The following is a 24893-nucleotide window of genomic DNA, read 5'->3' as shown; positions in this document are numbered from 1 at the left end:
GATGTTATGACAATTCCCTAATAATAGTCTTTAGATTGCTTTTTTATGTGTCAAACAGTTGAAACTTGTCCCTAAAATGTCTTGTCCCAGTCTCTTAAACAATTAGGCTTCTTAGCACATTTACAATAGCAAAGACATGAAACCAACCTAAATGCCCATCAATGATAGACTGGATAAAGGAAATGTGGTACATATACATGGAATACTATGCAGCCATAAAAAGGAATGAGATCATGTCCTTTGCAGGGACATGAATGAAGCTAGACGTCATCATCCTCAGCAAACTAACACAGGAACAGAAAACCAAACACCGCATGTTCTCAGTCATTAGAGTGAGTTGAACACTGAGAACACATGACGCAGAGAGGGGAACAACACACACAGGGCCTGTTGGAAGGTAGGGGTGAGGGGAGGGAACTTAGAGGATGAAGCAATAGGTGCAGCAAACCACCACGGCACATGTATACCTATGTAACAAACCTGCACGTTCTGCACATGTATATAGTTTTTAAAATCTTTTTTAGAAGAAATAAACAAAAATCAGGCTTCTTGAACAATAGTAGAAATGCAAATTGTTAAAAGAAGGTACAATTTTACACTGGTTAAATTAGCTTCTTTTTTTTAAGATAATACTTAATATAGTAAAATTGGGATGAAATCATTCTATTGCACATGGCAGGGTATAACCATTTTAGAAAATAATTTGGCAATGTGTAACACACATGCTCCCATACACACAACACACACTTACAATACTAACCTTTGACTCAGTAATTTTACTTCTGGTGATTTACCCTTAGCAAATAATCTAAAGTAGGAAGGAAAAAACTTATCAGAGGGAGGTACTTTTTTATAATGGTGAACAAACTGGACACAGCTTAAAATTCTAAACATAGAGAAGTAGTTAAAAGTATATTACACCAGCCTCATGAAATATGTTGCAATCATTCAGATAATAATAATGAAAACCAGTAATCCTCAGCTTATGATGCAATACTAGGAAGGGAAAAAATCCGAATATGAAGTTGTATGTTCACTGATCACAACCTTATAACACTGGAGATGCATACAGACAAACACTTGAAGGAAACAGCTAAAGAAAAATTTAAGTTATTTTAGATTTTCTCTTTTAAAAGCAACACTTTATAATTTTAACATTTAAGAAAGGGAGGATTGCAAGATGTTCCACTAAAAAGCATTAAGTTACCTTCCATCCAAATAAACAGCCCATTTTCTTGGTGAAGACAGTTACTGCCTGTTGAATAAAACCAAGAACCAGTACTTGGGCCCTATGTGATATGATTTTTGAAATATGTAATTTATTCTAGTTGATAACTTCCTAGAGAACAAGTCCTTGATCATGTTTTGTTTTATTTATATTGTGGATGTGCCCTAAGAAAACACTAAGGTAATTAAGAGATTTCAGCTAAATTAGTATATTATAATTTTTGCTCCCTCTTTTCTTTTTATCTCCTACTTTTTCCTTTCTACCTCCTACTTTTTCCTTCCTAAGCTTCTGAAATATAAAGTGCTAAAATAAAATTAGCAACAGCAATTCCTATTTTTGGAGTGAACTTTAATCTGATTTTCACAACAATCCATGCCAATTCAAAATCACTGCTGTTCTCCTGGTGCCGGTATTACAGGGATTGTCTTTTCTAATAAAACTTAAGAATTACAGTCACACAGGAGAGAGAAAACCTGGCTTAAACTTCTCAGTGGTCAAATCTACACCAATAAAAGCAAATTAAAAACTGATTGCAATTGTGTACTCAGATATTGGAAGCCAAAAATATTTGTCCCCTGGTTGTTCAAATACTGGCATTTAACATCTTCCTCAACTCTAAAACATGCACGGGGAAGTGGAGAATGAAGACCTGGCTTATCCAAATTCCACAGTCCCCCTTCAAGTCCTGTGTGTACGGCAGCAGGGAGTAAGAACGTTTTCTCTGCCAGCCTTCTTGCTCTTTGCTGGAGTCATCACTCTACATCACCAGGATCCAAATAAGTAACAAACTAAGCATTAAGCAAATTCCTATCTGAATATGTAGCAAAACAGCAAATCTGTATTTTTATAAAGTAATTTCTACAGATAACTTGTTCATATTTTACTTTGAAGATAAATAGCTGCTTGGAACACAGAATCTATTTCAAAATTTGGTCACATTGAGCATTTTTGTCAGTCATAAGATAATCGTAACAGATAAGGGTGATTCTGCAATTCTGCCTCTGTTAGGGCAACAAGAAGTCAGACTTCACTTATCTCTGTGGCTCTTTTCAAATCAGCCCACTTAATCCTAATACACATGTAAACATATTAGTCAGTCAACCATTAGGGGCTTGGGAGCTGAAATGTAAACTTTCAGCTTCTTTCTTAGTAAACTTCTAAGCAAAACAGCCTACTGCTACATAATAAAACAGACCAACAGACTGAAGTCAGAATGTTCTCCACCAAAATAAAATTAAAGTAAATTAAATACAATTAAATTAAACTAAGTACATAAATGAACCCCACAAACTGGATAACGAATTTTAAGGGGACCAAAGACTTATAGCTCTGGAAAGTAGAAAAGGTAATCATTCCCCCCTCTCTCCCTCTGCCTCTTACACGCACCCTAAATCACTTGAGTTGTTTAAAAGAATCTGCATTAACACCTCTTGATCAGTGTCAAGGTAAAAATTGCTTAATAGTTAAGTGATGAAATGTATAGAACTAAGTCTCATAGCTATGATCTTAATTGGCTTGATATTCTGACTTACACTGGAGTTGTTTGTGGCCTTTTACCATCATAGAAAACCTCCCCATCTTTTCAGGCCGACAGCAGGCTTGCAAAGTGGAGAGACTAACTTAATGATGCAAATGTTTAGGTGGGTGATTAGAGGCACTCTGAGCTTCGAATTCTCCTGTGATCTCAAATTTGCTCAAGTAAATGATGGCTTCAAGCAGAACTGAAAGTGTATCTAAAAATGATGATTTCGGAGTCTCAGTTAATTTAGAGTTGTTTGTTTTCTTTGAAATGCCTTTTATCATTTCCATTTGTCAGTGACCTTAAGCTGATGAAAAACAAGTGTATCTGAAGTCTGTGTCTGGTATTGAACAGCTATAAGTTTTAATAAAGACTTTGTAGCAGTGCTTGCAGAGGTGCATGCTGACTGAACTAGGAGAGATCTTGGTTCCCACACTGAATAAACACAGACTCACTGGGTGTAATGGTATCTCTTTCTTGCATCTTGTCTGGGTCTCTGGAGAATAGATATTTGGGCCATGATGACTATACTGTAGTGCCTTCTCTAAAAGTTACTGTTGACATGTTAAGACTGTAGGGCTGCCAATCACTTGGTACCACATTGTGGGGTCTGTTTTGATTGGTTAGTACCTGTGCCAGAGGGCTGGCTACATATTTTTGTTATAATCCCCTAACACACAAAACTTCCTGGGCTGAAAATTAGAAAATCCTCAGTGATGTCAATATTTGTATATTAGAGTTTTAACATCTTGGCTATAGATTTTTTTTAAAGTGTGGCAAAAGTACAGGAGTGAGTTAAGTCTCCTCTGGGAAATCAGCATAAAATCTATAGAAACGAAAGGACAGATGTAAATGAAACGAGCAGAATAATACCAGTGCTCAATCAGTTTGGTTTTATATTTTAAAAACCACCAAACTGCATAAAGGCCTAGGCTAGATGTCAAAGATTTCGGCTATACAGCTCATCTATTTCAGGAAGAGTGCAAATTTCTGTTTTTATTTTGGTCCCATAATTCCCATAATCCCCATAATTTCTAGTTTTGAAAGTAGAGTCACCACACTTACAATTCAAACCCAGGTCTGGCATTATTTTACCTATGTCTTATTCTCCTGAGGTACCAAGATTACAGCCATGTTCCTGGAGACCATGTGTAGTCTACCTTAGTTCACAGCTGAGAAAACCAAGGACCAGAAATTAGGTAGCTTCCTGAGTATGTGTCATGGTGGGGACTCAAGACTCAGAGTCTGTGGCTCTTTCCAACTCATATCTGTTTACTCAGATCAATACAGAGTCAATGGCATTGGTGAAAAGGAAAAGTCAGGACCAGCTATGTGATGTGCAGGGTCCAGTGTAAAATAAAAATGTGTTTCTCCTTGTTAAAAAAAAATTAAGAATTTCAAGATGGTGACAGCAGAACATTCCAAGCATGGGACCATGTGCAGCTGCAGGTCACACACCCAGGAAACTGATGCTGCATGCAGTTGTTCCATGATTCACTGTACTTTGATGCTTTAAAGACAAAGGGGAAGAAAAGTCCCATGAGCACTGAAGATGCTCAGATGCTCTAAAATTATCCACTGCATGGATAAATGAATGAATGAGTAAGTGAGTGAGTACAGGACCTAGAAGCATCTTAAAAATTACTACTAAGACCGAGAGTCAGGTTGAACTAATCCAGTAAGTTACTATGAGTACTTGGTCCATCATTTAAGTTCTAAAATTCGTCATCTGAAAATACTTCACAACATGATAAACCTTCCCACCCCACCACAAAGCAGTCACCAGAATCATGTTAAATAATGAGTGGCCATCTGTACATGTGGTGCTGCTTCTGTGTTCTGATGAGCTCAATAAATGCCACATGCTTACCAACATTGTTCTTACATTTTCTCTGTCTCTTTATGCTTTTACAAATATCCATCCAAATACTTTTGGTGGGGGTGAACCAATCCATGTATAAAACCCATAAGCCTTTCATATATGAGTATTTCATATATTACCAAACATCATTGATTTGAAAATAGTAAATGAAACCAAAACTACTATAACTTACTGCGTTTATGTCAGATACCATGCTAAGTGCCTTGCATATATGTCCTCCTGAAGACATAATAACATCCTTATTTGGCAGAAATATTATCCTAACTTCCCAGTGAGAAAACCAGGCTCTGAGAGGTTAAGTGGCAGAAGCAGAATTTGAACTCAGGACTCTTTGTACTCACAAGGATGCACTGTTGAGAAGGAAAATTGTGCGGGCTAAATATATAGAGAGCAGCGAAGCAAGGGTGATTGCTTTTCCTTCAGGAACAAGACTTGTATTCAATAAAGCCTGAGTGAAGTTTTACCTTGGTGAACAAAACTGCAACTATAAAACACTGAAAGTAGAAATTTCAGATATTGAAAATCTAGGTGGTTAATTTTTACAGCCTCTTGCAAAGAAACATCAGCTGTACAAAGAGAGGTAAAGGAGGAGCCTCCTCACCCGTATTTTATGATGTCTCAGGACTGATTTATTGTTTTATTGTACCAGGAAAAGAGGTTAAACAGGACACGGTGAAGGAGGACCTGGAGCCAGGCCAAAAGTTTCACTCAGGTAGTCTGTAATGTATTTCATTAAGTGATAAGAAAGATTAGAAAAAAGTAGATACAGAATTTATCACATGTAAGAAACCCTATGAAACTTTAGAGCTTTAAGGGTTAATTGTTTTTTTGAAGTAGGAACCATGAAAAATGTGAATTTATAATCATAAAATGTCTTACAGAATTGAAGAGAATTGAGTTAGCGTTTGTGTCTCCACCTCTCAAGAGATAAAAGTGCCTTCATAATTACGGCTCGTGTTTACTATGATGTGTCAAAGTGTTAATCTGGCAGGGGTATCTTATTTCTCATTTAAAAGAAGCTACAGGAAAAAAAATATGGAAGCATACTGAAAGCAAAGTCATTTTATGAATCCACCCTACATTTTTATAGCATTTTCTTACAATGTCATATCTTTTATTTTTTTTAATTGCCTAATCAAATGCAAATTCTGTTCCAAGTATGCAAAATTTTCAAATCATGCAGAAAAATATTGCTGGCTAAACACCAAACTTTGAATAGTTTGAGCACATTCACAAATGTGTTTAATGTACACTGTGTGTAGGTAATATGTATAAATAACAATGTATAATACTCTGTAACGAAATGCTGATTTTGTTTATGTATCCACTGGTAAGCCAATCTCTCCCATTTGGGTCAACTGAGGTGGTCCATTACCCTGCCCAAGACTGCTTTAGGCTTCAGATATGAGCAGGTGACATGATGCTATACAATGAGACCCAGGGGAACTCTGCTACTAGGAAAGGTTTTCTGGGAGAGTTTGTCTCTTGACTGGAATGTACCAGTCTGATTAGGAACAGAAAGGAGCTAGCAAAAGAGAAGGTTAATAGGCTGAGAATGGCAGAGAAGAAACATGGAAAACACTTGAGTCTTTGATGACTGTTTAGCCAAAGAATTAACTAACCTTGGGGGAACCACATTTCAGGACTTCTTCCTATGTGATTTAATAAGATCTTAACTGCTTAAGCAATTTTAAATTAGGTTTCCTCTTACTTGTAGTCCAAAGCATATTAACAATGGAAAACCCAACATGACTGAGCACCTTATTGTGTTCTAGAAACTGTGATGGTCAATTTCCATGCATTATATTTAACTGATTTCACAGCTCTTTAAGAATATTTTCTCCATTTTACAGAAAAGGAAACTAAGACTCAGATCTAGTGACACACTCATTTCTCATGTCTGTTTAGCAAACAAACAGGATGAGTTTCCAACCTACATCTGTCTGACTTTGAAGGCTATCATTTGAAGTATCTGTAGAGGCACATGCCTTTATGTGGTAAGTTATATTTTTATATATGTCTACATTTACATACACCTATGTATAGTGTGGACATATGTACATACTTACATATACATATATGTGTAGTGAAGGCGGTTACTATAGTAGCATAATTACCATATATTTTGAATCTTTGATGGAGTGTTAAGATAGCAAGAATAATTGAGGGAATAGGCAACAAAATAAATCAAATTGCAAGAACTGGGTAAAGTAATAATCACCAAGCTTCTTTATGCATTGGGAGTTACTTATCTGCCTTCCCATGGATCTGTTCTTGCAGCTAGCGGGGACATCACTTCAAATGACCTCTGCATTAAATACTTATCAACCTGCACAAAGACCATGCTCAATGAGGGCTACCATAGGCTTTTCCTTTTTCATAGAACACTTCGCTAATCTATGAAGGCATTCTCTTTCTCTTTGACCTTGGATGTAGGCCTACAAATTTCTGTAACACAAGCTGCAACAGCCACTACCAGTAAGTCAGGTTTGGCTCTCTACTTTGAAACTCATTTGCCCTCTCAGTTCTATGCATTCAATTGCGGCGGGGGCGGGGCGGGTGGCTCTTTGGGGATATAACTGAAAATTACAGGGAAATTGAGCAATGGTAACACATCAACTCCTGAGAGCTGAATAAGGTGCAATTACTGCTAACTGAAAATATTATCTATGTATTTCTGAAAATTGAGTCTAAAAACTATATTAGCAGCAATGAAGTTTAAGTGATCCCAAAAGAAAAGGGCAAAGTGTTATAAAATGTAAATGGCAATAATAAATTTGACAAGTTGGGCTATCTGTATATCTGTCTCTTTTTACAGATAGCTACATGCATGTTCATGAAGTAGATTCATATTTTCTAAAATCAGCATGTTATTTGATTGTACTGACTAGGTAATTAAAATAGGAAGATAAACATAGCATTAATGAATCTTACTGCCAGAAAGAACTCTGGAGGTCATACAGACTCTCCCACCCATCACCACCTCTCTGTTCTAAGGAGAAAACTAAGGCTAGCAAGACCAGTCCTTGCCCACAGATAATCTGGTTGTCTAACAGTTCAGCTAGGCTGTGTTTCTCTGGACTCTCAGCTCTGTGTGTTCCTCCTCTGTTTTCAAATTGCTCTGACAGCCTGTTCAGTAATGAGCACACATTTTGAACTTTAAAATTACATTAAACCTCAGAGATTAGCTAAGTGTGTGGTGAAGAGAGGAGCAGGAGACATGCGTAAGAGAGTGAGGAAGGGATCTCTGATAACTTTCTACATTTCTTTGGAAACCTAGCAGAATACAGGCTCCTGATTGTCTGACTGCCCTCTGTGGGTATCAATTCTCACAGGCTGGAGATGGTCTTGGCCATCAGTGGATGGAGTGGACCCCATCCATTTTACCTGATGAGCCCCATCCAATCAGCTAAGAGGCAGTGCCAGAGCCAGAAAACGATGGCCCAGCTGCCCCTGCCATCCTTCTTTAACTACCCATTGCTGAACTAGTAGTTCCATTAAAACACATTCCTATAGACCTCCACAGTGGTCCTTTGGCCCCCAAAATTCTCCTTGTTCCTTCAGTTATCCAGTGAAAGACAAATGGATTCAGGCAATCCCTGTAAATCTGGTTAAACAAATAAATAATATACACCCTCGGAAGAAATAAATAAATGATTACATGTCGTATCCTTAGTACAAAGCAGGACTTAAAGATCAGGAAGTCAATGTTTCTGTTGTTACTTCTATGATGATTATATTTACAAGTCCCCAGTGGATTATTCTAAAAGCAACAGGGCTTTCCTGACCATCCATGTTCTATGATTTTATTGTTTCCTTCACTGATTAAATTGAAGGTTAATAGTGAGTAGTTGAGACGGTGGACTTTGAAGTGACAGCCTTGGGTGTGAATTCTGACTTTGGCTGCATGCTTCTAGCAAGGTACTTCACCGTGGGAGGAAGAATAACATCCACACCCCTCAAAGATGTCCATGTCCTAATCCCTGAGGGTGAATATGCTGCCTTAGATGGCAAGAGGGATCTATAATTAAGTAATGGATATTAAAATCTATAATTAAATAATGGAAATTAAAATAGGGAGATTATCCTGGATTATCTGAGTGGTCTCATGCTAACCACAAGGGTCTTTTGAAGATGGAAGAGAAAGGCAGCAGAGTTGGAGAAGGAGAAATGACTATGGAAGAAGTCTCAGTCACAGGATCGCTGGCTTTGAAGATGGAGGAAAGGGGTCACATGTGCAGGAATGAATACAGCTTGAGAAGCTGGAAAAGGCAATGTCACATTCTCTCCTGGAGCCGCTATCTGGATTTCAGTTTAGGGAAACCCGTTTCAGACTTCTGACCTCCTGAACTAACTTAATATATCTGTGTGGTTTTAGGCCAATGTGTTTGTGGAAATTTGTTACAATGGTGATTGGAAACTAAGTGATGCTCCTTGAGCATCTGTGTCCTCATCTATAAAATGGGAGTAAAAAAGCATGTGCCCCAAAAGGCTGATATAAGCATTATATGAGACCATGTAAATAAAACATCAGTGCTTGACACAGATTAAGAACTCAATAAATGTTTGCTGTTATTATGTTTATGATGTCACCATACAGAGTATGAATTTATAGATAGCTGATTATAATAAAGTGATTCCATAAAGTATATTTCATTATATCATAATAATATTTTTCACTAGAACAGCACCTATCTGGTTTTTATGAAGCACCTTCATCCATATTGACTTATTCAATGCTCACTGTAATTGTGGAGGGCCAGTAAAGCATCTGCAGGAGGGGAAACTGAGTCTCCAAGGGGAGAGTACTTTCCCTAGGTAACTTAGAAGCTCATTCTGTTGAGGGCTGGAGTACAGGGCATTTGCTTCCAAATAGAGTGTGCTCCCAGCTTCATTGTGTGGCTTATAGAAATACACACATATGGTACAGAGAATCTTAATATGAAACAAAAATGATAAAGCCAAATGATGATGGGGTTGTTCATCGCAACCCAACCATTTCCCTTATGATCTCAGCCAGTGGAGCATTCTGCTGGGCCTCCAGTTCTACCTAGCACGGCTTGAGCACTCTTTCTAATGCATCTAGTCAATTGTGCAAAGCACAAGGGAAAAAAATTCCATCCTGACCACAGCAGGCAATCACCTTATGCCCTGAAGCATGAAGTTTGATTACCCTTATCTCAGTTTATCATTAAATCAAAAACTGTTGCTATGAATACTGGCCCAGGACTTCATTTATGAAATGATATAGGCCAGTCAGCAGAAATAAGTGAGTGTCCTTTTTCTTTCAGAATTTCTGCTCACTGTAAAGATCTTTTGCAAACTGGAGGTGGGGGGCGGGAAGCCTCTTTAGCTCTGCACACATTGTATTACTTTCTTTAGTCTTTCATGAGCTAGCAGGGATGTCTTTGGTTCATAATCATTCTCCTCGCCATAGGCAAGAGGTCTTAGATCTACTACTGAGTGGCCTGCCAACATTAGCCCTGAGGTCTAGCACCTTGCTTAGATGGGAATCTGCATTTTAGCAAGATGCCAAACAATCTGTAGGCACATTGATGTTTGAGGAGGTCTGGCTACACTAGAGCACCGTTTCCCAAAATGTGGTGAAGGGACAATGGGCATTAAGTTACCTGAAGTGTTCCTTAAAAATGCAGACTACTGGACTTCATTCCAGATGCAGCAAAACAGACTCACTGGTGTCGGGGCTCTGGGAATCTGCATTTTAACCCTATCTGATTGTGATAAACCTTAAAATCTGAAGACCACTGGTTGATATCGAAGATGTGGGTAATGACAGAGATGGTCTGGAGTGCGCTTAAATTTTCATGGCATCATTCAGACTTTTAAAAGCCCTGGGGCCATCGGTATGGATCATGTGCTAATTACCGATGTTTTGTCCTTCAACAGAATGGACAGTGGAAGCCAGATTTTTGACACTACAATTCTGAAACAGCTGACATTGGGGTTATGGATCTTCAAAAAGGTGAAAAGGTCTAGGGTAAATCTCCAGCCCACTGGACCCCTCCTGCCAAATTCCCCTTTCCAGTTTGGCTGAATGTATGGCAAGTGTACTGAGTGGGAGTTCAGGGTGGCTATTGTGGGACTGGCTTCAAGGTACATCTATCAGTTAAAGAGATAGAATAAAATCACATGGGATAAGACAGCACAAGGGCTAAAAGCATAGGCTCTGGAGCCAGACTGCACTTTATTTTTATTTAACAGACACTGATATATTTATAGCTCTCACTACATGCCAAGCACTATTATGAGTGCTGTTCAAATATTAATCCATCTGTGTCTCACAACACCCCTAGGAGGTGGGTACTACCATCATCATCCACCTTTTATAAGGTGAAAATGTGACCAGAGAGGTGATGTAATTTGTTCAAGATCACACAGCTTATCAGTCACATTCCAAGACTCACACCCCCGCAACAAGCTGACTCCAAGAGTTCTTGTTCTTACTCACACTGCCTATCATGGATTCAAATTCCCTGATTCCACTAGTCACTAGTTTGACCCTAGGAAAATGATTTAATCACCTGTCACTCAGTTTCCTCCTATACAAAATGAGAATATTACTAATAATATGACCATGTCCAAGAATATTGATCAAATGATTTAATACATGTTCTTACAAGTGTATCAGGAACACAGTAAGCACTCAATATATGTTGGCTCTTAGCTAGCTATTAGTCCTATGCTCCCAGAGGTAGAGTGAAGATTAAATTAGATAACATATTTGAAGTGCTAGGTGCTGTGCCATGGCACATGGTAAGCACACAGTAAGTGCTAGCTGTTATTATTAGTCTAGCTGAACCAGGCCAGTTTATTTTAGAACCTGTCTGAAGGCAAGTGTGCTCTGTGCAGGGGAGGCAGCTTGCTCCTCGCTTCGACAAGCAACTGGGTGGTAGCCAGACCAATTACTAAACCAAACAGGTTCTCTGCTTTATGTCACTGGAATATTCCTGAAAAGTTCCCAATATTGACTTTGTCTATGCTTAACCCTTTTTCCCTATTGACCTATTTTATAATTTCTGATTGATCTTTAATTGGCAGTGATTCTTCAGACTTAAGATTTGTCTCTAAGACTGTCTGTCACATAACTATTAACTTGTAACAGACTTAAATATACCATGGAAAATTGAACCACTGGAGCAACTCTTGGCAAAGCAATGGACCTGATCATTCCCTAACATAAATGTTTTCATTTCATTTTTCCTTTATTATGTGTTTTAATAAGCACACTTACACTACACAGAGTTTCTGGTCTGTCCTTTCATGAAGCTTATTGCCTCCACTATTAAACTTAATCATGGATTGATTATAGTTTACGTTAACCATAGGGTTAATGATGGCTTAGAAACCTTAATGTCCAAATAGGTTATCTTCAGTTGGGGGGTTGGGTATGGCAGGAGGAAGGGAGAAAGTGAGGGAATTGGGAAGGTGTATGGTTGGGGACCGTTAGTGGCAGGTGAGTTTATCTAGAAGACTCAGGCCCCTAAAGGGGTTCTGATTCCCCCTGGGAACCTTAAAATGAGATTTTCCAAAAGGAAGTATTAAAATTGTTCCAAATCATTTCCCCTTTCTCTATTGGGAAATGGTTGTCATAGCTCCAACCTCATTCCTGTCAGTTTACCAGCCATGATAAGCTGTATCTGCAAGGTAATAAAAGGTTAAACTCAATTAGCACATTTTTAAAACATTTGCTGCATATCTACTATGCATCACTCCCTCTGCTAATTTACAGTGGTAATATAGGCAATATAGCCTCAAAGAACCTGCAGTCCTAAGCAGCACCTGGAGTCCAACTCATATGAGCACGGTTTCAATACGTGTCTCTCCTCTCTTCCACTTCCTATCTTCACATTTCCTCTCTCCCCTCCAAAAACTCGCATATATATGTACAACATATTCTTTATTATAGAGTCTACATCTAGAGTCTTTTCAAGTTTAAGAAAAAGATGAAGCCAGTGAAGCAACAGCCTTCCAGTTTGGTTCTGCTACACAACTCTATGAGAGGAACTCGGTGCTGGGTAATTTGAGGCAAATCATCTTATTCCTTGTGATGTTCATGTGTATCACTGAACCAGTTGGCAGCTGATATGTGGGTTTTAGTCCTGATCATGGAGCAATCTACTGAATTGCCACAAGATTGATCCCATTCATTCTGATGGCGTAAGCTGCAGGGCCATTTGCTGAATGGCTAAGTATATTAGACCAGAGACACTCAATAAATATTTGTGTATTGTATGGCAAACTGCCTCTTCACACCTGGATTGCAAGTCTGTTGTAGGTAAGGGCTTAAATATGGACAACTGACCCTCACTCCCACCACACCCCTGGGCCTTTGACTAAGCTGTTCTCTATGCCTGGAATGTCCTCCCTCTCAACACCTCCCCCACCACCCCTCACTGTCCACCTGTCCAAATCCTACCTAGTTCGAGAACCAGCTCAAATATCAGTGACTCCACAGAGCCTTCCCTGACCACTGTAGCCAGAAATAATCTTTCACTCTTCTCAATTTCCCTAAGTCTGTGTATATCTTTTCTGGCATTTAAAGCACACACCATTTCAGCTATTTGTACACCTTGTTTTTCCTACAGCACTCAGGAAGATCCCGGAGCTCTGGAGCTGAGTCCTCTCCAGCTCTGTACTCACTTGTACAGAGTAGACAGGGGTAAAAGTTAACTGAGTGAACAAATGTTAGTGCCAGCAATTGCAGGAACAACTGCAACATTCTTTATTCCTTCTTCTGCCTCTTCTCCTTCTGTAGCTTTTAAAAATATCTTTATTTGATCCACCAATTACCCAGAGGAGGCCTAAGGACTTACTGATAAATAAAGACAACTCTGTCAACCAAAAAAGCTTGAAAAGACCCTTATGATAACAAGTGAGGTGTAGGCCAATGGAGGGGGAATCTCAGTCCTTGGTTTGCTGACAGCCTGCTTCTGGGGAGTGGAAGTGTTATTTTCTCAAAGAGCTTCGTCTGCTCTGGTTCTTACGTGCCAGTTCCTCAGCTGAGTAGAAACTCCTGACGTTATTTTTAAGTACAGACTCCAATAATAGGCTAAGTAATTGTAGATCTTCCAGAGGGCTTATTATATATGTACCAACATATTGGGCTTTAAAAACCCATATTCCTTCCTATAAATATATGTTGAGAACCTTACATTTCAGTATTATGTGTAGTGGTCATGCATATTTCCCTTTTTGTTTCTTCTTATAGAGATCTACAATAAAAAAGAAGAAAAAAATGCTGATGCATGAGAGAGAATTTCTCAACAATGTGTCTGATTACTTACATGGGTTAAAAGATTTTCCCTCCTTCATAACTAAGAAAAATGTATGGTACAATCTAACGCAGAGTCTAACTTCAGTAATACACTTTCCATCCTGGTGCCACTAATGCTTGAACAGCTGCAGCTCTCACTGTCTTTGCTGATGGGGCCCATAAATACTCCTGGGAAATGGGACAAAGATACATAATGGATCTTCACCTGTCAAGATCAGGGAAATGAATGTCAATCACACGGAGACACAGAAGCACTTTTTGGTGGAGAGTGATGAATATTGCCATTTGTCCTATGCCACTGTAATCTTGGACAGGAAAGCCTAACATGGAGAAAAATGGTGGGAGAAGATACTGTTCTAGGATGCTTGAGAAGAACACGTAAGAATTATATGGCCAATAGGAATAAAAAAATGAAAGTAAAATATAACAATATGCGTTAGTTTAGAAAAAAAGATTGATTTAAGAGCATATCCACATTGTACATATCATTTCATTCAGTATGCAATTTCCCCCTAAAACATGACTTTTTTACTGAAAAACAAATGTCAGAAAGATTAGGTAGTCAGAAAATTGCACGGTGGTCTTTGTTCCTGGAAGCAATCAAGCGCAGTGGTAAAAAAGTGAGCTAGGGCCAGGCGTGGTGGCTCACTCCTGTAATCTCAGCACTTTGGGAGGCCGAGGCAGGCGGATGACCTGAGGTCGGGAGTTTGAGACCAGCCTGACCAACATGGAGAAACCCTGTCTCTACTAAAAATATAGAATTAGCCAGGTGTGGTGTGCATGCCTGTAATTCCAAATACTTGGGAGGCACAGGAAGGAGAATCGCTTGAACCCGGGAGGCAAAGGTTGTGGTGAGCCGAGATTGTACCTCCAGCCTGGGCAACAAGAGCGAAACTCTGTCTCAAAAAAAAAAAACAAAAGAAGCAGGCTGAGATGTTGGGAAGCCTGCGTTCAAATCCTGTCCCCACCACCTTTCCATTGTGTGGCCTTGGGAAAATGACAGCTCCTTAGTACCTCAGTTTGTTTCCCAATAAAGCAGCGATAATAACAGAATTCACCTTACAGAGCTGTTTGAGGGTTACATGATATAATCAATATAAAGATCTTAGTGTGGTGCCTAGAATTTATTAAGCTAACATTAAGCGTTAAGTATTGTGGTTGCTGCTGTTTTCTCCTCTTCTTCCTCCACCTCCATCATCATCACCATCATCATTATCATCCTCCAGATGTTTTGTGGGTGATTTCACTAGTAAATGTTGAAGAAAGACTACATGCTAACTCACACCAAAACATGAGGCAATATCCCCTTTACACATCAATCTCCAAAAATTGGATTCCTAATTATGAAAAGTTTAAACATTCAAACAAAAAAGCTTGGCAACATAACCTAACAGATGTATCCATCTAATTCATGTTATTCTTGCTTGAACAAGCAGTGGCTACTATAATAGATATCTTATTGAGTAAAAACAAGAAAACCAAGCAAAAAAAAACGATAGAAAGTATTGGGTACTAGTAGACACAGGCCTCGTATTTAGGCATGCCACATGTTCTTTGTGAAGAGGGATGTAGCAATAACATGATCAGTTTACCAAAAAACTGCACAGGTCTTTTTCTATCTTCAATCATTTGGGATCACAGGCTAAAGGCTACTTCATTCCTTTCTTCCCTTTTTCAAGTAGTCTAAGTTCTGAAGGTGTAAGATGGGTGGGATCTGAATGGCTCCTTTTAGTGCTGTGGTTCTGGTGGTTTGATCTTACCAAGCCTCAAGAGTCTTTCCTGTGGTGGTATAAGGTTGGGGCAAGGCCCCTTTTAAATGGAACATGCCATTGCAAGGTGGCAAGGCCTTTCAGCAGGTGTGACCCCAGAACTGGATGAGGGGCCTGGGACAGGTTGTCAAACAATGGAAACATCCCGTTCTGGGTGTTAACTTTAGTTACCACAGCCACACAATACTGCCAGTGGTGTGGAAGAAAAAATTGCTGTAGCCAGCTGTGCTGTTCACAGTCGGATGGATTCCGTGTAGCTCCAAATGGTGATGGAGCCAGAGCCTGTTGTAGCCAAGGACAGGATGATGGATGATCTACATACTGTGTCCAAGTAGAGAGAATGGCAGAAGTTCACTTCAGGGTTGTTAAAATGCTAATCTGGGTGAGTTAACAAAAGCTTAATAGAAAAGGAAAGTTTGAGAAATAAGTACACCTCATGTGGTATCTGTGTGGACCACTGATTTCATCGCTCTTGGTTACATAAACGGTTGTTTTTCAAAGTAAGAACGTTTAGTAGTTTTCCTGTTGGGAGAAATGCAGGCAGCTTCAATTATCAGCGGCACTGCCAGTGTTGTCAGGGTCTGAGGAGGAAAACTCCTCTAGCCACCTCAACTGGAAAGTGTCATGGTATGTTTAAAATAGTTATGTGATTTTTATTCTCTCTATGTGTCATGGGAATAAATCAAAACACTTTTTTTTTTTCAGTTGGAAGTTGGCAGCTGTTCACAAAATCAGCGGCAACCTAAGACACTAGCTTTGCTAGATATTAACACTAAGTGTCCATTCACATGAGCCACAGAAAGTGAGATCTCTCTCACTCTAAGGACAGATTCAATGCGTGAATTACACTAATAGTACGTTGAATCATTCACTAGTGTTAAAGGCAGGTAGGCTGCACCACTGCAAATATCTGGTATGGATAGTCTTGCTTTAAAATCTCTAGGATAAAATAATTCACTTCTAAAGAAAGGAGCATATCTACATTTCTTGTCAAAAGGTCTGTTTTTCCATCCTTTACTTCTTTTTATTTTTGCTGAAGTTGGAAATACAGAGAAACATATCTGGCTCACCTGGTGTTGGAACACTGGCTAGCACAGCTCCTTGTAAATGACAAATATTCAATAAATACTGACTGGCTGGCATACCCCAACTGCTACTTGCTTCCTCTAGAAACGCATCTAGAATAGGCAGGCTGAAAGTCTATTAATTAAAATAAAAGACAGTATTTTATCCTGCAATATGCCAAGGAAAGAGTTCACCTCCTATGGTTACACTACTAATGGTTAGGCATTCAGCCAGGCTCTTAACTCTGCATAAAATACATCAAAAGGGTGAAAAATGACCTTATTTCAGATGCATTTTTCACTCTTTGTATCTTAGTGAAACTCACATGCAAGAACAATGACTAAGCTAATTACCAAGGTTTATTATGATGGAGCAGCAAGAAGTGAAGAACTTCTCCAGTTTCAATAAGTCTGTAGCAATTATGGCCATGTTTGTGAATCAAGGCTCTGATTCCTGTTTACTTACTTGTGGCCTTTCAAGCAATAGAAACCACGACATTGATGTAGGGGCCTGCTTACCCCAGTCACAGTTACTGGACAGAGGCTTCCTGTGCATGCAGTAAGCAAGGGAATTGAAGTCTTCAGGATTTGTAAGTTGTCCTCACTCTAAGGACTAACGGCCATCTTTCAAATCCATCAACCCATCAAACCAGGGGAGACATAACCAGATGGTGCTATTAGAGGGCACCAAAAGAAAAAAAAAGAGAGAAAGAAGAGGAAGAGGGCAGAATGCCCACAATCTAAATCATACTCAAGATAACCAGCTATCGGTGATGAAGAAGTCACAATATTTCTGGCATACTCTCCTGAATCACAGCAATGTTCCTCAAAAAGAAAAAAAAAAGGTTATTTATATACCATCCCTACTAGAAATAAGGCCAGGTAGGAATATTCTGTAGGTTGCAGTAAGAAATACTTGCTGGTTGTTAATCTAACAAAATGTGCCAATGGAAGAAAACAGTCTGCTCAACAACACATTTTGGAAGCCTTAGGGTTATCTATTTAACTGTCTTTCTGGAAGCACATTCTAGAGACCTAAACTAAACAAAGCACAGACAGTAACTATAAAAAACAAAACTCAGCTATGACTGAGCTATGGTTTATTTATCTCTAGATGTTTAGGTCATGGTAATATAGACCCAAATCTCAGAGCTTATCTGGCAATTTCTATTTACCTAAGCCAGAGTAAATGTTTGTATAATATCTGCCAGCTTGCCAGAATATGCCTGTCACTCACTACATTAAACATGACTACACACAACTTAATTTCCTGAGTTAGACACCTTAAAGAGTGAGATATTTATTTTATAACAACCTGAATAAACCAGCATCAAAACCTATTGTTTTAAGCCACCAAAGGATAGTAAAATCCTTCCCTTGAGCAGTCTGAGATGAGATTTCTTAAAACTACAAGGAAGAAACCTTGAAAATGTTCTTCAAACAAGAATTTTTCCTATTCTAAGGGACAGAGATCAAGTCATTTTAGAAAAACGTGAAACCTCTCCCTGGGACTTCAGCTTTGGAATAAACAAAAGAATCCACTTAATGGACCCCAAATATCAAGTAGGGGGAAGGGCAACCTTAAAAAGCACCCACAATCTTTACTATAGACTTAAAATTCTTAGTGGCCACGAGTTTTAGGGAAAAATCATCCTACTCATTACCCTTTCACTCCAAGTAATAGGAAACACTACTGTTATTTTTAAGGGAAAGCCCCCGCTGTAGTGGCAGACATAAGGTCCAATGACTGTTTACAAAGTCTATGTATCTGTAATCATGATGTGCTGCGCCTTCTGTGTGAGATCACCCAGCTGACGGCGCTGAGAGCTCGGCATGCTGGAACACCAGTTACCGACTGGTCACCCCAAAACCGGGAGTACTGCCCTAAGTTCCTCTAACGCTGCGACTCATACCGGGACTTCAGTGGCGCCCACACACCGCAGCCCCGCCAGCACCCTAACATTTCGCCTTTTAACAAGTTCAGGATTTAAACAATCACCTGACATCAATGGTCCCAACAGTGGACTGAGCACAAATATTTCAAACCCAATTCTTATCCACACTTCCAAGTCCTTTATGACCTTTCATTTCAATCTAAGAATTACACATGACAGAGGAAGCTTCAAGCCCTTCTAAATTACCCAAGGAAGGCTGCTGGTGTCTCTGTTTCTGCAGACCAGGGACAAACACCGCTGCTGTCAACACGGGAAATAAAAGTTTCCCTACCTTCCTCCTCACGGAGCCCCTACCAGCGGCTGCCGGCGCGAGCCGCGGCTCACTCCCGGCTGCAGGACGCCTCTCACCGCCGGAGACGGGGCTCATGCAAAATTGACTCTTCCTTATTTGTTTCCATCCATAATTGATGGGGAGATGAGAACGTAACACATCTCAGCGCCGAGCTCTTGCCGCCTGGCGGAGACCCTGTCCAAGACGCTTCCGTGAAGCATTTCCAGCCGGGGAACAAAGCCCGGAAAGTTGCTGAGGAGAGCGGCCAGGAAGAGACACCGGGTGCCGGGTGGGAGGTGGGATGGGCGGTGGGCAGCTCCGGGCCCAGGAACCCTCCAGCAGGGGGAGAGGGACGGTGGGAAGTGGCCGCCCTCTCAGCCGGAGCCTTTGCCAGGGGCCTCCGGGGCCGAGGATGGGGGTGGCCAAGTCACCCGAGCCCCCGCCCCTCGCCGGCAGGCGCTACCCGGACGCCGGGCAATCCGGGGGCTCAATGACAGGTATCCTGTGCTCGCGAGGGGCTGCTCCGGCCTTGGCTGTGGCGCTGCGCCCTTCTTCAGAACGCAGGCGAATGCTCGCCCTCCCGCTCCTAGCCGGCCCAGAGCTGCCCGACCCCGGCAGTCCCAGCGTCCGCTCTGGGGCCGACGGGCGGAAGGGGGCGGCTAAGTCCGCAGCCGGCTCCTTCGGCCTTGGCTCGGCTCCCTCCGGCAGGCTGGAGACGCCGTGCCCCGCACCGAAGCTACCCTGCTCCCTTAAACTGAGTGGGGGACGCTGAGCTGGCTCTGCCTGGCAAGAAACTTTTACTCACTGCCCCTCCGCTTTTTCTTCCAAGGGGGTGCACAGTGGAGGAGGGCCTCCAAGTCCCCTTGCCCCTCCCCCTAAGCCGCCAGCTTTGCCAGTTTTGACGCGTCCGCCAAACCTCTCCAGCCCTTTGCGCGTCCCTTGCACGGCACGCAGAGCAGCTTGGAAAAGAAATCAACCGTCCAGTGGCAACACACACACACACACACACACACACACACACACACGTAGCGATACGGGCTCTCAGGTTCCGACCCCCAACCGGGCGCCAACAGCATTAGCAAATTGTTGAAAATAGTCTTACCTCATTGAGGGGAGGCTGGTAAGAAAAAAGAAAAAGAAAAAAAAAAAAGCTTGCCACGCGCAAGGAAGAAAGAAAATAAAGAAAAATATTGTAAAAATAGATATCCCTCTGTCTCCTTAGGTCTTGGCTTCCCTGATAGAATCCTGAAACTCGCCACCACCCCTTGCAGCAGCAGCAGCAGCAGCAGCGGGACAGAGCAGAAGCAAAACAAACCACTGCACGGCAAATGGTGTAATTCGATCCATCTCCAAGTCAATCCATCAGGGGAGCCGGAGCCTGGCTCCCTCCACGCACTCGGCAGCTCCTGGAGCGGGTCCCGCCCCCAGGCACCGACAGCAGGAGGCGCGGGCAGCCAGGCGCGCTCGCTCTCGCGGGTGCGCCGTGGCCAGCGCCGCCTGGAGGCCCCCACCCTGGCGCCGCAGCCCCGCTGACCCCTCAGTGGCCTCCGTCCCTCCTCTCCGGCGCTCTGCTGTGCACCCTCCCTCTCCCCACCTCTGAAGAGCTGGTCCTTCCAGCAACTCCCAGAGCCTCAGTCATCCAGCTCGCGGTGGGTGCTACAGCCTGCAAAGCAACCTTTTCGATTACCTCCCTCTTTCCCTCTTTTTTTCTCTCCCTCACTTCTTTCAGAGCTTTCCTCCAGACACCCAGAGGACAAATCACTGCAGCCCAGGAGAGCTGCAGGCGCAGTTGTTCCGTGAAGTTCTGCCGTAGTTTTCTAGTGTAAGATTTATTTTTTAAGTACATCTTTACAAGCCCGCCCCCACATTACCAACACCCCCCCCCATTTCTCTTTATAACCGCTAAGCAAAACAGCTGGGAAGAAGCAATCAAACATTGCTTTATCTTTATAAAATACAGAAATTGCCTACTAAAAATCCCATTTCTACTTTGAATGAAAGCCATTCTGTACAGTATAATTTTGCAGGCTAATGAGCCGGTTTTACAGGCAAGTGTTTCGTGTAATATGTTGTGGGAGAAATGAAAATGTCCTTGAAGTGACATCATTTAAAATTGACTGTCACAAATGAAAGGGAAAAAAAAAGTCACATATTCCAAAACAAGAGCATTTTAATTCAAACTTCATTTCCAAGAACGGGCTGTGTTTTATTAATTTCCAGTTGAATTATGGATCACTGAAGGCTATAAATGGATAGAATGAACCATGGTGCCCCTGTTTAAAGAAAAAGAAAGAAGGGAGCTTTTTCCGCCAAACTTTTAATTTTCATTTGAGTATGGTTAATTACCGTGAAAGAGAGAAGAGAGGGGTGCAGAAAAGACTTCCTTTCCTCAATGGTTCCTGCTTTCTCCCAAACACAGTTACATGTTTACATTTAGGAAAAATACTCTGGTCCTCGTTGTTTCTGAAACTTCCAAGGACAGCCTTGAAAAGGAACTCAAAAAAGACACCCCAAGCAATTGCTTCAAGACTCATCCGGAGAACTGTTTCTTCACTAGTTAAGTCTGTTACCCAAAGAAAGAACGGGAGAGGAGGATGAGGAGTCTTCTAAAATACAGACTCTTTCCTGCTGTTCTTCCTATTAGAAGAAAAGAGTAGGGGGCGGAAAGAACAGCTTTGGCAACACAGCTCTGTGATTTTTTCCTGTTGTTATTAGGTCTTTTGTTGGCTGGCTAGTTGGTGTTTTCTGGTTGTGCTGGGCTCTGACATCATTGCAAGTTACTTGGCAGTCAGGGCCCTTCCCCAGCCAACTTCTGACCCAGAAAGCTCTGCCTGTTTCCCGGCGTCCAGTTGTTCTGTATTTTCTCCATCAAGGGAGCAAGCCCCACTGCAGGCAGAGGATACTGTGCACTGCATAAAAATTGCAGGGCGGTGGCCATTGGCTTGATTAGGAATCAAATTGCCACCCACCTGGAGACAGAAAACTCTTGAGTTGTCCTGTGTCTGCAGTAGCAGCAAAAAGAAGAAAAAAAAAATCAATTCTGGAGATTCCTAAATTCCTTTCTAAAATTCCACAGCAGCCAGCTTTACAGACTGTTACCCGAAGAGTACAATTTGCCCTAGGCTGAGTTCCTAAATCCAGGAAAAAAGAAACTTTTAGGTTGCAGAAGGATATGCTGGTAGGTCATTTCAAGCCATGGATTAGACATGTTTTCAGTCTAAGTATCAGTGAAGACCTCGGATTCAATCCCTTTATTTGGTCTGTTGGGGATGAGAGGTAGGGGAGTAGGCTCTTCACTGCGGCATCGTAAGAATGGTATCCTTTACCTTTTGGTCAAGACCAAAATATTATTTCTAAGCATTTATCATTTCCCTGGTTCCAAGAATCTTGATAGGAAAACCACACTGCTTTTATGTGGATTTCAGTGGAAAGAAGTCTAAGGAAAACTGCTCACTCTTTATGCAGCTCCCACTGTTGTGGTTTATTAGCATTTGGTCTCATCAGTTGATTTTACACACTTTTAACCTTTTAGCATTGCCTACTTCTCCAGCCCAATCCCTCCTCTCTCTACCTTCTGCTTTAGATGCTAGCATAACCCAGAAACTTGCAGTTCACTCCTGTGCCACACTGTTTCATGGTGTCTCTGCTTTCTGGGTACTCCATCCCCATATTGGCATGTGGTTTAATTTCTGCTTTTCTTGACTTCTAGCCAACAATTTACTTAAATGTCAAAACTTGCCTCATCCTACTAGCCCCTGCAATGGGCATCAGTGCTTCTCTTCTGTACTCCCCTAACCAGTTCACTTACACAATTAAGCAGATGGAAGGGAAATGATGGATTTAGTATGTCTTCCCCACTCGACACTTCTTAATAGCAAAAATCTTTATTTATCTAGACAGTCCCAGTTCCTACGACAGTGCCCAGCATTTAATGGATGCTCAATAAATACTTTTTAAACAGATCTAATAATGGAATCTACAACTTTCTCACACTCCCTTATGTGCTCCCAGAGGTATCATCAGCTTTAGATTGGATGCTTCTCCATATATTCACTCTCTGTCCCCAGGACTCAGCAAAGTACTGGCATGAGAATGTTTGTTAAATGAGTAAAAGAAAGAATGTATGGATGAATGGAGATAATTGACTGTTTTCACCAGAAAGGAATTGTAAACGGCCCAACACTTTACATGGTTAGGATTATACTTTAACCTTATCTACATACATTTCCCATCAGTGGAAAGTAGTCATTTTGTTTACAATTTAGTTTGAAGCATAACAGTCATCTGAAAATTACAGAAAATGTGTGTGTGTAATTGTTAATAAAAGTTAATCAGTTATCAGAATGTACAACTTCTTAACTGTTACAGTTATTAAACAAAACATCAGTACTTAATACACAAACTCTGTTCTAAGCATTTTATAAATATTAAATAGCAACAATGCTACAAGGTAAGTATTATCATTATTATCATTTTATAGATGAGAAAATGGAAGCTTAGAGAGTTTAAGTGACTTGCCTAAATAAGCAAGAAGGAGTTGAATTCTACCCCATATTTAGTTGTAATAGTAGTTAGTAGTGAGGACATAGTTAATAGCAATAGTTAGTAATGAAGTCTTTGGAATATTAGACAGTCTGGATTGAAATCCAGCCTCCTCCTCTCACTAGACTCCTGACTTGGGATAACTTATTTAGCCACACATGCTTCAGTCTTCTCATCTGGAAAACACATATGGTGATAATAATATTCAAATGGATTTTATAAAAACAGAATGTGATAATGCATGTAAAGTGTTTAGCATATGACCTGGAACAAAGCAAGCACTGAATAAATATTGAACAATGCTTGTATAGATTCTTTGAAGGCAGCAGAATCTTGGAATCCTGCAGAAATGAATTCAAAACTTAATCCAATCTCACATTAAATGTGAGATTAAGGGCAAAAGTGTGCTACACAATAGGTTTGCAATAAAGTTTTGTTCCATTCCATCTCCTTCATTTTCTTATCTATGTGTATATGTCTGTTAGTTCTGATACACACACTACTCACTATCCAGTTGATATGAAATAACACTTTGTATGAATTTTAATGAATAATAAAATTTAAGATGTAGAGTTTCATGTTTCAAAATAAAAAGAGGTATTGAAATTTCAAAGGTTGCTGCAGCTTCTGTGATTACTTTAATTTGGAATGCACATATAGTATTCCTTGCGTTCGCACATTATAGAAAGTGCTTTTGTGGCAAGGGATTGCTTTCAAAACTAATCTACGCTCTCCATGACATGATAAATCATTAATAATATAGACCCAAATCTCGGCATCTGCATAGGCACAGCTGGCCTCCTTGTGTCAACAGTCTGCATATGAAAGTGACTCTGCCAAGATATTTCACTTTAATGAAAAATATTTATCACAGTAAATCTTAAGCCTCGAGATTTTACTGACATAATTCATTTCTACTATTATGCACTACATAATATACCACCATGGCACTGCGTATGTTTAGAATGATAAAAATGTGCTTTTTAAAGTCATTTTGATTACTACCTCAGCATGAATAATTTTTGCTAGACACTCTGAGTAAAGGGACTACACCGTGCATTTACGAAGCTCATACATCAGTTACTTACCTAATTTTGCTAATGACTCTGTAGGTGTCACTGTGTGGAAGGACACTGAGTGCCCAAACCAAATAAGAATCAGGCTTTAAAAAAATACTGTTATTTCCATAAGAAAGATGAACAGCAAACAGCCTTTAATAACACGAGCTCTTTTGCAAACAGACAAGAGATATCTTTTATCAAAGATATTTTGAACAAACAAGCAAAATGAACTTTCTGAAGGGTGGGTCATACAAAAAGCGGGCAACTCAGACAGTCACTTAATTGTGCTTATCTGTACTTTGAAAAG

General features: G+C 40.6%; 1 protein-coding gene across 41 annotated transcripts in view; it reads right to left on the bottom strand.

The window, feature by feature from the left end:
• The window catches only part of SEMA6D (semaphorin 6D), a 591099-nt gene that overhangs the window by 36562 nt on the left and 529644 nt on the right, over window positions 1-24893 (bottom strand). For 10 of the 41 annotated variants that reach the window (XM_009005387.5, XM_035259578.3, XM_035259583.3 and 7 more), the window contains exon 1: window positions 20086-20396. The exons of 15 other annotated variants lie outside the window; for them this stretch is intronic. The gene's annotated coding sequence lies outside the window, so the exon portion shown is untranslated. Of the gene's footprint in view, window positions 1-760; window positions 14435-18983; window positions 19810-20085; window positions 20397-20577; window positions 20795-24893 lie in introns of those variants that run through there. 16 more of the 41 variants (XM_078334171.1, XM_078334180.1, XM_078334187.1 and 13 more) reach the window with 3 other exon arrangements.

Source organism: Callithrix jacchus, chromosome 8, assembly GCF_049354715.1.
Source record: "Callithrix jacchus isolate 240 chromosome 8, calJac240_pri, whole genome shotgun sequence".
Lineage (NCBI taxonomy): Eukaryota > Metazoa > Chordata > Mammalia > Primates > Cebidae > Callithrix > Callithrix jacchus.
The sequence above is the reverse complement of the archived record's forward strand: the minus strand, read 5'-3'. Positions and strand labels throughout refer to the sequence as shown.